This window comes from Pongo abelii, chromosome 2, assembly GCF_028885655.2.
Source record: "Pongo abelii isolate AG06213 chromosome 2, NHGRI_mPonAbe1-v2.0_pri, whole genome shotgun sequence".
Classification (NCBI taxonomy): Eukaryota; Metazoa; Chordata; class Mammalia; order Primates; family Hominidae; genus Pongo; species Pongo abelii.
In genome coordinates, this window is record NC_085928.1 from 115,860,792 (window position 1) to 115,876,777 (window position 15,986).

The following is a 15,986-nucleotide window of genomic DNA, read 5'->3' on the forward strand; positions in this document are numbered from 1 at the left end:
CTGAGGCAAAGTAAAGGCAAACCTTGGGCAAAACTGAGGGGCGAATAAAGGATATACTAGTTTTTAAAAACATTTATCTCTGACAGCCGACAACATGTTCCTCTTATTGCTTTAATTAAATAGGGTTGGCCAGGCATGGTGGCTCAAGCCTGTAATCCCAGCACTTTGGGAGGCTGAGGTGGGTAAATCACGAGGTCAGGAGTTCGAGACCAGCCTGGCCAACATGGTGAAACCCTGTCTCTACTAAAAATACAAAAAATTAGCTGGGCATGATGATGAGTGCCTGCAATCCCAGAGACTCAGGAGGCTGAGGCAGGAGGATTGCTTGAACTGGGGAGGCAGAGGTTGCAGTGAGCTGAGATCACGCAGCTGCACTTCAGCCCTGGAGGCAATGCAAGACTCTGTCTCAAACAAAACAAAAAATTTAAATAGGGTCTGGCAAAGAGAAGGGAGTAGCCAAGATCTTGGCAAGGGCTCTTTGTAGGAAGTGCCTGTCTCCAGACACCTGTTGCCTGTCTCTGCACTCTGAGGCCTTTCTTGGACCACAAGGTGTGCTTTTATGGATGAACTTCCACAGGGTCAGAGCTCTGGTTCCCCATCCCCTGGGCTTCTCTCCCCTGTTTAAATTCAGGGTGCATGTAGACTTACGAGGCTCAACCCACCTCTCCTGCTGGCAACATCCAGTTGCCCAATACTAAACAGGAGAGTGAAAATCCCACTTCTGCTACATATGGATGGAAGGGAGGCAGGTATCCACCCCTACCCCCAGCAGCTTCTATCCTAGCCTTGTCTCCTGCTTGGCCCAATGTCAGTTTGCAAGTAGAAGCTTCATTCTGAGGCCGAGAAGCCCGTGATGGAAGTTCTTAGGGGAGGTAGGACCTTCCTGCTACTGTACTCTCCTGCCTGGTAGGTGTGACTCTGGGAAGGCGGTACTGCACGGGGGCTGAAACGTTGACACTGCCTGCACTTCCCCTTCTGGCCGATAGTGGGAGCTGCTAGCCAACCTGAGGCTCGTCAGGCGCTAAAGGCTGGCAGCCGACCTGTGGTCCATCCGTCTGTACCCGACACCCCACTCAACTCGGGGCCGGAGAGGCCCATGTCCTGAACTTTCCTGTAGACTGACTTTCCTACTGATCCCCTCCCGCAAGCAAAGCAGCCCCTCCGTATGTACCTAAGGCGTCCAACGAAGCCCCACACCCAGGTCGCAAACGGACGCTGTCCCAACACTCCCCTCTTTGCCCTCCCACCTCTCCAAGATCCCCTTCATGGAGGAGCAGGTCCCAGCCTCTGGGCTCCCAAACCCAGCACCTCTGTGCCCTCTGAGACCCTGGCACCCATTTGGCTCTCTAAGAGCGGTTCTTGCTTCTGGGAGCCCTGAAAATGTGGCAGAAAAGTGTACCATCCCTTCCAATGACTGTACTTTTTTCGTGGGCAAAAGCTGATAGCCTGTTTTTTGTTGTTGTTTTGTTTTGTTTTGTTTTTGGTTTTGTTTTTGTTTTAGAAGCAGCAAGATTTATTGTGAAGAGGGAAAGAACAAAGCTTCCACAGCGTGGAAGGGGACCCAAGCGGGTTGCCCTGATGGCCTGTTTTGTTTAAACAAGAAGTGTGTCCCCATAGGCCCTGGGCATGGGCATGGGAGCAACTGTTTTGTCAGCGTATGTCTCCGTGTGTGTGTGCCTGTGACCATGTCTCTGAGTGAGAAACAGTGGGTGTGTAGGTATGTGACTCCAGGTTCTGCGTGTGTCAAGGTGAAGGTTGTACGTGGCTCAAGAGGGTGGAGGTATATATATAACGAGGTATATATGTATATATATGTATGTGTGTGTGTGTGTGCGCGCGCGCGTGTGGGTGTCTCTGTGTTGGTTGCCTGCTTGCTTCTGGGTCTGGGTGTGTGTTTGGTTCTGTCAGCATGTGCGTCAGTGTGTTCAGGTAGATGTGTACCATTGTGCAGATTTCTGTGGCATCACTAAGTGTGTCTCCAGGAAAGTGTGGTTCGAGTGAGTGTGTGTGTCTCTGTGTCAGTGTGTCAGTGGATGTGTGTCTAAGTCATGTGGGTGTCTAAGTTTGTCAGAGTGTCTTCCTCAGTGTCAGTGTGTGTCAATGATGTGTCTGTCTGTGCCTGTGTGGGTGTGTGGGGGTGTGTATCTGTCTCAGGGTGCATGTGTGTGTCTGTGTCAGTGCAGGTATGCCTATGGTAGCGTGTGTCTGTCTCGGCATGAGTGTCAGTGTATGCCCGTGTCCACGTGGGTGGGTGGGTGTCCGGTAGCCTTCCCAAGTCAGCAAGGTTGCGTGTGTGTGTGTGTGTGTGTGTATACTCCGGCGGGTGCTGGTGTGTATGCCAGTGTTTGTTAATGTGTGCCTGTCCGCGTCCGCGTGGGTGGCCATCTGTGGTGAAGCGTCCCCGGGTCGCCGTGTGTGTACCCCCGCCTGTGTCTGTCTGTCCGCGGCCGCGTGGGCGGCTGTCTGTGGCTGTGAGCCCCAGGGTCAGTGTGGGAGTGTGCGCCCCGGCGGGCGCCGGTGTGTCCCCCCTCCGAGCGGGCGGAGAGCCACGTGCGGAGCCCCTGGTGCGTCGCTCTGGGGCGGAGCCAGCCCGGGGCCTCAAGCCCCAGGCCGAGCCCAGGCGGGGCCCGCCCCGACCCCGCCCCCGACCCCGCCCCCAGCCCGAGCCCGCGCCGCCTGCCCAGCCCGGGAGCCCGAACGGAGCCGCGGAGCCGAGACGGCGGCGGCGCCCGTAGGATGCAGGGATCGCTCCCCCGGGGCCGCTGAGCCTGCGCCCAGTGCCCCGAGCCCCGCGCCGAGCCGAGTCCGCGCCGAGCAGCAGCCGCCCACCCCGGGGCCGGGCCGGGGGACCAGCAGGTGAGCGAGCGGCCCGGCGCCCGGCAGCCCTGGGCCGGCCGGAGCCCCCTTCGCCTGCCGCCGCCCAACTTTCCTCCCCGAGGGCCGAAGCCTCCAGCCCCTGCGTGCTCCTCCCCTGCCCCGGGTCCGCCCAGCCGCTCCCTCCCTAATCAGTGCCCCAGAGAGCCGGAGGGGGAGAAGGGGCGCAGATCCGCCAGGCTGGAGGGTATCCCCGGGGGAGACGTCTCTAATCACCGTGCGCCCCCGGTCCCTTCCCTTTCCTTCCGGGTTTCCTGGTGCGCTGTCGAGGGCCGGGGGAGGGGGAGCTGCGGCCCCAGCTTCCCGGCCATCCCTGGCGCAGGCTCGGGGAGGGTCTGGGATTGGGACCCGGATACCGGAGGCCGGAGACCCCAAGGTCAGAGCGGCGACTAGGCGCGCAGTGAATGTGGTTCCAGAGAGCGGGGTTTGCGGGGGCTGACTGAGCAGGGCTGGATATGGGGGAGGAAGCCACGCACCCCCTTTCTCTGGGCCCAGGGGGAACCATCCGCTGGGGCTGTCCTCTCTGTGAGACGAGATCTCTGCGCGTTTAGACCATATAGAGATCTCGGTGCCCTTTGACGCCCTAAAGGGGCCGCATCTCCTCTATCTGATCTCTGTGCTTCTCGAAGGGGTGGAGATCTCTGTGCGCTGAGATTGGAGAGAGTTCTCTGCCCTCCTCTCTCTGAGCCGGACAGATCCACGCACCCTGATGGGAGGTGGCTCTCGACCTCTGTGTTATTTGATCGTCTTTGGTGGCGCTCTGGAAGAAAGTGGAGGTGCCAAGCTTTGTCCGAGAGGCCAAGGGCTGGTGGGGGCCAGAGGTGTGGGGACTGTTAGTGGTGGTGATGAGGATGGGGGGAAATGATGTTGGGGACAAGCCCCTGGCTGTAGGCCTGCCTTGCAAACACCTGTTGGAGAGCAGCGCACAGCCAGATCAGGAAGCCATGGCTAAGATAGTGCAGGACTCACTCTTGTGCTCCTCAGTGCCTTCAGCCCAGCCCCGGGCCATGGGATCTATCTCCTCTTAAGGTCCTGGGCCTATGTTCCATTCCCAGGCATCTGCTCGCCTCCTGGTGAGACCCCAGGTGTGTCTCCCAGTGAGCCTAGGCAGTATCACCCAGACAGGCAAACCACGTGACCCCCACCATGCCATGGCATCCCAAGCCCTCTCCCAGGTTCCCACCATCCTTCAGGATCTAGTGGGACCCTGAGCAGCAGAGGCCCCAGCTACTGGGGGCCCAGGCCCTTGCCGCTGCCCTCAACTCCATCTCTTTGACCTCATCTCCACTCAGTTAGAATTGGGCAGGTGCATATGAATCGGTGGTAATGAGTGAGAGGTGGAATGAGGGTGGTCAGGCTGCTGTCGCAGGAGCGTGGAGAGGGTGAGGTCAGGTGACAGCCAGGATGTGGAACACAGATTCTATGTTACAGTGTCCAGCTCTGTGCTGAAAAGAGCCTCATTAAACTTTTAATCATGTCATCACCACCATATTTTACAAGTGGGGAAACTGAGGCCCAGAGGAGCTCAAGGACTTATTCAATGTCATCTACAGAATCAGTGGATTGGGGGCACCACTCAGTGTGAAGACACCTTGAGATCTACTTTCTATGGGGCAAATAAGCCTAGAACTGAGCCAGGAGGATCTGAGCAGAAGGGGAACTGGCCCTGGGGTGCCAAGAGCCAGCATTCAGCCCAATGTGGCATGGGCAGCTGCTGTGCTCCAAGGTGCTCGGCCCCCTCTCTGTGTGTTGATCAAAGCTACTCTGGAAAAATTCTAGGATTGACTCACTCAGCATGAAGATTGGGCTTGGAGGACTGGTGGGAAGCACCAGAGACAGCTGGGGATGGGGGAACAGCGGAGGCTGGTGCCCAGGCAATCCAAAGAGAAGGGAGTCCTGAGGGCAGCCAGGGACAGTGGCAAATTGCAGTTTGTGTTCTGTTCAGAGGAGCCTGGCTTATGCTCACTCTTGGGAAGGTTATTGGAAGGGTGTGCAGTGGTAGAAGTGTGTCCCCAGAGCCCACTCACAGGAGAGGTGGTTACCTTTGGCCGGAATAGTCAAGAATCTTATTCTAACAAAAAATAACTTTCCACACTGGGTTTCGAAGGGTGAATAGGAGTTTTCCAGGCAAGGACAGTGCAGTCTAGCTGTCAGGACCAGTATGTACAAAAGCACAGAAAAGCGAAACAGCACAATTATTAGTTGAGTGATTTGTTGGGCCCCATGGTGTGAGGAAGAGAAGAGCGGAGTTAAAGCCAAGGTCACAGTCACGGGGGCCCTTGTGAGCTCTGCTCAGGAATTGGGAATTTATCCTCAGTAATGTTACTAAAAATAGCTAACATTCACTGAGTGCTTTCTGCAGGCCAGGCATGGCACTAAGCGCTTTATACGGTTAATCTCACTGAATCCTTGCATCAACCCTAGAGGTAGCGACCATCATAATGGCCATTTTGCAGATGGTGAAACTGGTGGTCCAGAAAGGTTAAATAGTTGCATACCGTCACATTTTCTAAGTAGCAAAACTTGGGTTTGAGCCCAAGTGTCAATATTTGCTGTGTACTATACCACCTCCCCAGCTCAGACCATGGGTGCCATCCAAAGTCTTTCCATTGAAGGAGAGGTGACTGGCAGCTTACCACAGGTAATAGAACTTATGGTGTCCCATCTTCCTTCTCTGTCAAGTGACATGCTGCTCTCCCATTCCCCACCTCCAATGTCTCACTAAGTGAGGTGTGCTGCCCCCTGGCGCACCATGAGAAGAAGAATGGGCAAGTTAAATTTGGGTTGGCAAGCTTGATGAAGAGCAAAGGAAAAGTGACAGATGTTCTTTTTCCCCACACTGAAGGGCAAAGGAAAAGTGACAGGTTCTGATTTGAACCTGTTGTACTTCCAGGGACAGATACTGACATCCAGAAGGTAGTTGGAGGGAAGGGCCCAGGAAGGAAGTATGTTCAGGATGGAGATCTGGGCTGGAAATGGAAACTTGGAGTCTTCAGCAGAGGTTGTCATTGGAGATGTGGCACTGAGTTAGATTGCCCAGCGAGAGTGCAGACCTGGGGCTCTCAATCCTGGTGACATTAGCATCACTTGGAAAGCTTTAAGTAAAAATACCTATGCTCAGGCTCCAGCCCTAGACGTGCTAATTTATTTGACCCTGGGATGAGGCCTGGGCATCAGGAGTTTTGAAAGCACCCAGGTGATTCTAACGTGGTGTAGAGGGTAAGAAGGAAGGGGTTGAGTCAGGAGCCCAGAAACACTCCAACCGTCAAAGCAGGAGAAGTCTGCAGAGAAGGCTGAGAAGGAGCAGCCAGAGAGGTAGGAGGAAAGCCAGGAGTAGGAGGCGCTGCAGAAGGCAAGCAGAGTGCCCTGCTCGGGGGGGAGGGAAAGTGCCCTGTTTCTTTCTGCTGAGAGACTGAAGGTGCATTCTCAGAAGTTCATGGATAGATAGAAAAAGAATGAATAATTTAAAAAGAAGTGTCCATTAGATCGAGCCATGGTGAGGGTGCTGGTGACCTTGGTAGGAGAAACTCCACTCAGCGCCCGCAGAATGTAGTGCCCAGTACAGACAGGTTCTTGTTGAATGAATGAATGAGTGACTTGGTGGGAATGGAAGCCAGTTTGGAGTGGGTTGAGAAGCGAGCTGGAGGTGAGGACGTGGAGACAGCATGTGTAGACAGCTCTTTCAAAGAGTTTGATGGTTGAAGAGGGAGGAGAGAGATAGAAGGGAGCTGGCGAGGGGTGGGGTCAGGGAGGGCTGTCGGGAGAGCCTGGAGTGGACACTGTGGGCATGCATGTCCGTGCAGCACATCACCGTGCAGGAGCCTGGGGGAAGGCCTTTCCCTCAGTGAGGGCTGCAGGTCTGTGAGTTAAGATTGTACCAGTGAAGTGTGTAGTGGTTACTATTTGTTCAGGGGGCAGTCAGGAAGGCCTGGGTAGAGGGAATAACTCTTTCTGTGAATCTCTGGGAGGGAGATTTTGATGGCAGCAAATGTGGTTCCTGCTAGGGGTGGCAGGCAGAAAGGAAAGGGAGCCCTTGCTCTGCAGAGAGAAGGGTGTTCCAGAAAGCCGTATTTAGGGACAAGATGAAGTTTTCTAGGGCGGGTATCCAGGGTGATAGGATTGGGAGAAGGGAGCTGGAGTAAAAGCCCTGTGGCTAAATACATGAAGAAGGCAGAGAGAGGAAAAAGCAGGGCCAGTGGGTAGCCTGTGGACAGAGGCTGGGCCCCGTGGGGAGCAGACCCACTACAGGGCTGGCCAGGGCTGCAGGGGAAGCCTAGGACGGGACAGCCCCACAGCCTGCTGCCAGCCCAGGCTGCCCTGATGCAGGGGTCTGAGGCAGAGTTCATGCCTTTGTGCCATGGAAGGTTCTAGAAGGTGTACAAGCTGTAACAATTGTTCTTATGAAGTTTACATAAAAGTAGGGAGATACCATTAAACCAATCCATACAGAAGATAATTGGAGATGGGGCTAGTGCTATGAAAGAAATACAACAGGACAATGTGATGGAGAGACATGGGGGTGACTCTAGACTGGCTGGGCAGGGAAAGCCCCTTGAAGGAGGAGACTGAACTGAGACCTGAATAACATGAAAGAACCAAGCCCGAGGAGATCTAGGGAAAGAATGTTACAGAGGGAACTGCAAGTGCAAAGGCCCTGAGGCAGGGGCGAAATCTGTGGGTTGGAGCAGAGGGAATGGGGTAGGGATGGAGAGGTTCTGTGCCTCTGTTTCTGGCCCACCCCTTCAGACTGCCCATTCGGCTATGCACAGCTTACGCCACTCGCCTCAGGCTGGCAGCGGTTCCTGGGGATGAAACTATTTTTAGACACAACTCTCCTCTCCGTGGGCCTAGAACATACCGTGTCTTTTTAAGATGATCAATATGGAATGATGCTATTTATAGAGACCCCACGTCAATTCTCGGAGCCTGGGACCCCCAGTGTGGGGAAAATCCCAGGACCAGGCTTTGTGGAGGTAGGCACCACCCCTGGCACAACACTGGGACCATCTGACATCAATTCTTTAACACTTGTCTTAACTTCTCCACCCCGCCTGCTGTCACTTGTCTTTCCTGAAGAGCCACAGCCATGGGCTGGGGAACTTGGTACCCACAGCCTCCCCCTGCAACTTCATTTCCCCAAGGGGTACCTGGTGTGCCCCAAGCCCAACATAAAATTTAGTTGTGATTTGCGAAGCCAGAGTCTGATAGAACAGTTTCTCAACCTCTCTTGTCCATTCCTCACTCTGTTTACTATTCTGGAGGGGCAGAAAAGGACAGTGAAAATTCTTAGGACCTCCTAGGTTCGCCTCAGAGGGCCAGGGAGAGATCCGCCCAGGACAGGAAGAATGCAAGGTTGAACTTAGGGGCTGAGCTTCCCTGGTGGGAGGTCAGTGTGGCCCAGAGCAGCCAGGGGAGACTGCCTGGAAAAGGTGGGACTGGTACCCCTCCACAGAGGATGCACAGAATTCGGAGAGGTAAGCGCTCAGATCGTGTGGCTGGGCCTGTTGTCGGGAGAGAATGTCTATACTGAAGCTGAGGCTTCAGTTCTTTCTCTCCTCTTTAGTTTCTTCTTCTATTTAAATCTCCTAGGGAGGCAATGGAAAGTCATGTCCCCACAGAGGTATTAACAGAGTGGAGGGATGGAGCTGCTCTCACAGCATCTGTGTGTGCCCAGGAGGGTCCCTTGTCCACTCAGAAACCCTGTCATCATCACCAAGGGCTTTCCCTGGCCTAACAGCCCTGGGTGACGGAGGCTGGTGCTGGCTGCCCCATAGGCTCAAGGTCACACGGGGAAGTGGGCAGAGCTCAGACAGGACTTCACCCTTGCCCTTGCCCAGGGAGCCCCCGTGGTTTCTGGGAATGGATTTTGAACAGGAGAGAGGCTTCTCCTGGCACCAGGAGAATGGTAAATGCTGTTCTGGTGGGTATTGATTCCTCGAAGGCCTGTGCGAGGAAAGAGGCCGCTTTCAAAGAGATGGCAGAGCAGAGAGAGGTAATCTGGCTTCAGGCACCAAATCAGTTCTCAGGGTACTCAAGCTACATTAGCCATCCCCCTACACTCAGGCTAGGCTGGGAGGTACCCCAAATGATCTAAGATGGGGGAAAAATTCAGACCATGGATGGAACCAGCCCAGCCCAATCAGTGCACCCTGCCTGGCCATCAAAGCCCCAGCCTCATCGACCTGGGCCAAGCGCAGGAAAGTGGCCCAGACAAGCTCCTCAGAGCCAAGGTGCCCGCCCTTGGCTGCGCAGCTCTGCTGCCTCTGGGCATGCTCCTAGGAAGAACCCCAGCCCCGCATTCATTCTGTACTGAGCCCAGGGCTCCATTCAAGGGACACCAGCTGGTGTGGGGTACAAGGAGGCTGAGGGCCAGAGGCCACCCACCCCAGCCTCTGTTCCTCGTGTTCTGCTCATAGACGTGGTTGGAAGAAGACACAGAAGCTCAGCCGGCCGTTTGCAGCAAAGTCTCACCACTGTGCTGGGTCAGATGCAGCACAGACTGCCAGTTAAATAAAGCAACAGCTAGTTGCCAACAAAACTGGAAACCCAAGGAAAGCCCCCACTTGCTTGCTGAGCCTAGGTGCCTATTAGATGTCTAATTGCTGAGCTTCTGTTTCAGGAAGTCTGAGGGAAGGAGAGAAAAAAACTCCCTAAGGATCCCTTGGGGCCTACGGTCCCCAGAGATAGCTGGACTTCAGGTCCCTTCCAGTCCTCGCCTTTTATGATCAAATTAAGGACGTGTCCCCAGATGGGTGACTTGTATTCACAGTGCATTACACAGGGAGCTTAGATCACACTCGCCAACAAATAAAAGGTAAAAATCTCAAACATCGTGTTGAGCAAAAACAGCCTGACACAAAAGAGCCCATAAGGTAGAATTCCATATGCATGAAGTTCTAGAACAGGCAAAACCAACCTAGGTGACAGAAATCAGAGCAGTTGACTGAAAGGAATAGTGGGACTTTCTGGGGTGAGGGGATGTTTTCTGGGGTGAGTGGCACTTACACAGGTGTATGCATTTGTCAAAACTCATCCAACTGTATACCTAAAGCATTTTCTTGTGTTTAAAGAATACCTCAGTACGAAAGAATATTAAGAAAAAAGTGTTGCACATTTGGCTATAATACATCATGGACACTTTTGTGGCATAAATTTAGTGTATTGGTTGATTGGCTTATTTCCCTCTGGACACTAAGAGACCCTAGAGGTGGGCCTCCCAGGTTTCCATCTCTCTTGGTGCACACAGTAGGTGCCCCATAAATGCCTCAGTTGCCATGGCATCAGTGCACAGTTCCTCTGTGAAGCTTTTTTTCAGCTCAAGTATTGAGAAAAATGAGTTGGGAGGAATTGAGCTAGAAAGAGACTTAGAACGCTGATTGCTGTCTCGGGCACCTGTGTGCCATGAGGGTGTTTCCAGGGCCACATGTGGGCACCTTTCTGGCCTGATTATGTGTACCATGTGGGTTTACACAGAGATGATCTGGGGTCTGGGGTGGAATGCCCCTGGGTGACTAAGCTGGCTCTCCAACTCTGGGTCTCTGTGGTTTCAGGGTATTAGACCATCCAGGTCCCCGCCCTGGAGACCCAGGGCCAAGGGGCTGTGCTGCCTTGGCTGACAGCGAAGTGCCACTCAGCGTATTCTAGATCCCCTGTGGATGGACCTGGGCATGTGTAAAGGGGCTGACAAAGAAGACTCGGGCCTGGGGGAGGGGGGGTGCCCTGTACCCTGTGGAGGGGGTACCTGAACGACCTGGGCCTTTTGCAGTTCCCCTGGCCTGGCACCCAGACACTGATGAACAGTCGATGGGTTAAATAAGCTGCTGCCAAGCCCCCGGCCCCCATCCTTACTGTGCAGAAGGGCTATGAAGAAAAAAGCAGGGCCATCCGCCTTTCAGGGAAGAGAGTGGCTACCCCCAGGCCAGTTTGTCCTTGGGAGGTAGGCGAAATTCAGGGCTCAGGCCGAAGAGCCCACTCTTCCTCAGCTCCCACCTCTGGAGGGGGACCTGGTCTCAGGGACCCCCATTTCATTTCATCCCTGCCTGGGGAATCACTTCAGCAGAGCAGCAGAGCTAAAGCGGGTGGGGTTTTCCTGTCAGCTGAATTAGCCTCAGCTTCAGCCTGGGTGTTGGAATAAATGAGATGCAAATGTATGTAAATGAGGGCATTCCCCAGCTTCAGGGTGGGTGTGTTCTCCTCCACCTCCGGGAGGGATGGGGATGATTCTGCAGGACTTAGCAAGATCGCTGGAGGCGGAGATTAAGAGTAGAGAAGGACAGGCTCCTCAGACTCTCCCATCTCCCCCAGAACTGGGCTCCAGACTGGACAGGGTTAATGCCTATGCAGCCTCAAAGGAGCGGAGTCTGTGGGGAGCTGGTTAGCTGAGGCCCTGTGCAAGGACGGACCAATGTGCCTTTGATCTGGGAGCAGGGACCTGAAAGCACAGGCCACAAGCACCAGCTGGCACCCCCACTGAGCCTTTGTCCAAGCTGTTAGCCCAGGAGAGCCGAGACTGTGCAGACAATTGCCTGGGCAGGAGGGATGGTCTGAAACTTACTGTCGATCCCTCCCACTTACATCCCCCAGCATCCCAACCTGTGGCTTGAGCCTCCACAACCACCCACAGCCACTGCCGGAAACCAGGATGGCCACTTTCTGGTCTGCGGGGAACAATGCTCTTTCAATCCTTCCCTGCGGCTCCCACCCCCAGCCCCACCCCCAAAGCAGGTAGAAGTCTTCCCCCCGCCCACCCCCGCCCAAGACAGAGTGTCACTCTGTCGCCCAAGCTGGAGTGCAGTGCAGTGGTGCAATCTCCGCTCACTGCAACCTCCGCCTCCCGAGTTCAAGCAATTCTCCTGCCTCCGCCTCCTGGTAGCTGGGATTACAGGTGCCTGCCACCATGCCCGGCTAATTTTTTGTATTTTTAATAGAGATGGGGTTTCACCATGTTGGCCAGGCTGGTCTCGAACTCCTGACCTCAGGTGATCCACCTGCCCCGGCCTCCCAAAGTGCTGGGATTACAGGCATGAGCCACTGTGCCTGGCCTCAGGTAGAATTTTTTAAGGGCTTGGGGCCTGGTGGCTGGAACTTGATGTCAGTGCCATCCAACAGAAATATAATATGAGTCACAAATGCAAGCCACATATGCAATTTTAAATTTTCTAACAGCCATATTTTTTAAACTAAAAAAAAGTGAAATTAACTTGAACACATTTTATTTAATCCAGTATACTACTATCAAATGTTATCTGTTTAACTTGTAATCAATATTAAAAGTTATTAACGAAATAGTCAACATTCCTTATTGTACTAAGCTTGCAAAATGGATGTGACTTTACAATAGCACAACTCAGTCCACAGTAGCCACATTCCAAGCACTTAGTCGCCACATGCAGTGAATGAGTGGCCACCCTGTTGTCGGACAGTGCTTGAGCTGGAGAGAAAAACTGCTGGGGAATCGGTTCTGCCAGGAAAACTGCTGACTCTTCGGGCATGGGCAGAAATTGGCTAGGTCTCCCTGGGAGCATCTGGGCTGCATAGAGGGAGAACCAGGCTCAGATGAGGCTAACAGGGCTGACTCTTGAAGTGGGGTCTTGAAGTGGGGGTCACAGACACAGTCCAGGCAGATGGGCCATAGGCCATAGGCCAAGCCATGAGCCTTTATCCCACTCTCTGCACGCAGAGGTAGGAGGCAATGCGGTGCAATGGGTAGGCTCACAGGCCTGGCTTCAGACAGACGGGCTCACTTCATCTCTCCTAGAGTCAGATTTCCCATCTGTAAAGTGAGGCTAATAACCCCCGTCTTCCTAGGATTGTTGCAAGGATGAAGGAAGGTGATCCACGAACAGCACCAAGTGCAGTGCAAGGCACAGAATGAGCATGTGATGCTGCTGGGGTGGTCCTTAGTCCAGTGCCTGGGGTTGGAAAAACTGAGGTCTAGAAAAGGGACTAAGTCACAGTGTGAGTGAGTGTATATCCAGGCAACAGGAAGGTTAATCCCACACTCCCTCATTCTTTCATTCCTTCATTCACCAGTCCCTGCTTTGGGAGACCAGGACAAAAATCCAGGGGAGAGGCAGGCGTGCAAGTAAACTACTCCATCCTGTGCTGAAGTAAGGGTGGCAATTCAAGTGTGCCAGGAATACAGAGAGGAGGGAAAGAGCTAGCCCAGGCAGGGAGGGCTGGTGTGGGCAACAAGGAGGCCTTCTGAGCTTGATCTCTCATAAGAATAATAATAACAACAATAACCACAATAGCAACTAAATTCATTTGGCACTTTCTGTGTGCCAAGCATGTACAAATATCAATACATTTATGTTTCACAGCAGCCCTGTGAAATAGATATTATTATTAACCCCATTTTACGAATGGGAAAACTGAGGTAGAGAAACATCAATCAATTAATGTGCCCAAAGACACAAGACAAATGCGTGGCCCGGGCCCAGATTCACTCAGGTGAGCTGGCTTCCAAGCACAGCCCTAACCACTTCCTTATCCCTAGGAACAGGAAATTTTTAAGAGGGTGAGGTGGGAGGCCAGAGCGGGAGGCGAAGGTGGATGCAAGGCCTGTTTCTCTGGCTCAGGGCATTTCCTCGTTGCCAATGTCAGCAAGTCTGGGTGAATTTCCTTGCCAGCCATCACAGACTGTCTTTACTGATGACTCTTCCTCATCCCCTCATTATCTCTTGTTGATTTGGGATCCATCACTTTGGGAAGAAAAGTATTCTGTGTAGTCATTTTTAGGACCATGTACACAATGGGTGCTGATTAAATGTTCACTGAATCAGTCAATTAATAAAATGAGTCTGTGAGGTGTTGATGGGTTGACGTGTTCTCAAGGAAAAAATGCAGTTGCCTTACAAGCAGGGCTAGAAGTTCTGATGGGTGACTCCAAGCAAGGAAGCCTGGAATGAGCGAGGTTCCTAGCTGTCATCTCCACATTTGGGGGCCTGTGGATGATTGGGGTGAAGTTACAGCTTGTCAAGCTACATCTAGTCCCATTCTCCTGTCCCTGGTGTTGCCAGGCCAGGAGCACCGAGACTCGCCTTTGGAGGGAGTCCCGTCAGCCAGGGTAGAGAGCAGGGGCCCTGTGCTCATCTGTGGAGTATGATCAGAGTGTGATCAGGGAGTCCTGACCTCCACCTATGGGGAGTGAGCTCCTGTTTTGAGAGCACCCACACCCTCTTCCTGAGCCTCTTCTTTAGCACCGAGGGGCAGGCAGAAGGGGAGTGCCCTGTGGCCGGACAAAGCTGCACTGTATTCTGGGGTTGGTGAGACTGCAAACCCTAGGTGCTGGGTGCTCCAGCCCGAGGTCACCCCAACTGCAGGGCAGGAGAGAGGAGCACAGAGTGGAGGAAGCCCACAGAGATTTTCTAGGAAGCCTGGGAACCACTTCCACACAATGCTTTGCATAAATTTACATGGCAAAGAATATTCTTTGCATGCTGTGTTCCAGAGGCTCCGATTCCAAGGAGACCAAAATGCCAGACGTGACTCAGGAGGTTGAAGTGTGCCTTCCTTTGCAATCAGGGAGGGGAGTGAGTAGGGAGGGGCTGCAAGGAGAGGGGAGGCTCCCCAGGGTGACCTGATTTGTCCAGGACTGGGGGGTATCCCAAGGTGCAGAAATTTTACTGCCAAAATGAGGAAAGTCCCATGTAAACCGGGACGAGTAGTTCCCCCCACATCCATCTCCCACCTTAGACAGTGCCTACAGCTGCTCTCTACCTGCCTGGCTATTGTGTCCTGTCATAGCAGTGTCACCATTGCTGATTGAGCACCAGCTGTGTGCCTTTGCATTCAGAAAACCCTCCTTCAGGAAAGCCAGTTGAGAAAACAGTGCAGGGGGGTCTAATTTCTGGTGTGAACAGTTAATATTCTCCTTGTGCAGCATCTCTACCTTGATGTGAATACACATACTACAGGGCCTGTCAGTAACCAGCAGAGGCCAGGAAGGGGCCAGAGCTGGGTGAGGGGGCACAGAGGAAGGAGTCAGTGTGGGTGGGTGGGCAGTCAGAAGAGGTGTCCTGGAGGAGGCAGAGTGGGGAGGAGAGCAGGAGGTGACTCTGGCATCACTCAGGGCACACAGAATGTTGGAGAATGTCTAAATCTAGGAGCAGGGGGCTGCATGTGTGGGATAGAAGGAAAGAGGGAGGCACTGCCATGGTCCAAGCAGGGGCAAGGAGGCCTGTCCCAGGGCAGTGATGTTGGGTGAGGGTTGGGAACTTGTGGCCAGTGCCAGAAGAAAGGGTGTCAGGAGGAACCAGTCTGGAAAGGAAGATTCACAGTCTGCTCCCATCATGAGCTCTCAGGAGGCTTCCAGATGCAGGGAGGGATGCATCCAGTTCCAGAAGCTGATGAACCTGGGGCAGGATGGAGTTGAGGGTGGGGCTCTAGAGTGAAGCCCAAAGGACAGGGAAGCCTGGCCCCGGAAGAGTGCATAGCTGGATGGAGCGGTCCCAGCCTGATGAGCTGTGGTAGGGCTGCTGCAGATGGCCGAGCTGATGCAGATGGAGCAGCTGTCCTTGGGGGGGGGGTGGTGTGGAGAATCATGAGGTGCTGGCATCTAGGGGATGAGCGACTGTGGTCTTACAATCAAGCCAGGTCCAGCCTCCCCAAACTCTGGGGCTATGTGAGAACAAGACCAGGGGCCCCTGCTTACCTATTTTCCCCTACAACCTTCCACAGCCAGGGGATGGGTTCTGAAATCTGCAGGCCTGACATCCTAGGCCTGAGGGGTGTGGCTGAACCTGAGCCCGGAGCATCCTCAGACCACCCCTGAGCCCTCCTCACCCTGGCAGCACCGGAAACCCTGCAGCCGGGGCTCAGCCAGGCTTGGCCACAGCAGGGCGTGGGCCCTGAGCTGCTAAAGGAAGGGCAGGGCCAGAGCCAGGTGCAGGTGGTGGGAGAACAAGGGAGAAAGCGGATCCCACTCGCCCACCAGGAGCCGCCTGGGGGCCCCAGAGACAAAGGACGCTCTTGGTAGGTTTACTTTGGAACATGAGGCTGCCCGGCTGCTGCAGCAGAGAGCTTCATCCGGAATCTGGTTTCAGCAGCTCCCCTGGGCAGACTATACCCCTCCCAGGCCAGGACCCCAAGCAAGTGGATGCTCTGCTGGA

At 54.0% G+C, this 15,986-nt stretch overlaps 1 protein-coding gene across 1 annotated transcript in view; it reads left to right on the forward strand.

Moving 5' to 3' along the window:
* Positions 1 to 2,685: 2,685 nt before the first annotated feature.
* Positions 2,686 to 15,986, forward strand: part of SCN5A (sodium voltage-gated channel alpha subunit 5) — a 103,118-nt gene continuing 89,817 nt past the window's right edge. The window contains exon 1 of the mRNA XM_054552283.2: positions 2,686 to 2,856. The gene's annotated coding sequence lies outside the window, so the exon portion shown is untranslated. The remainder of the gene's footprint in view (positions 2,857 to 15,986) is intronic.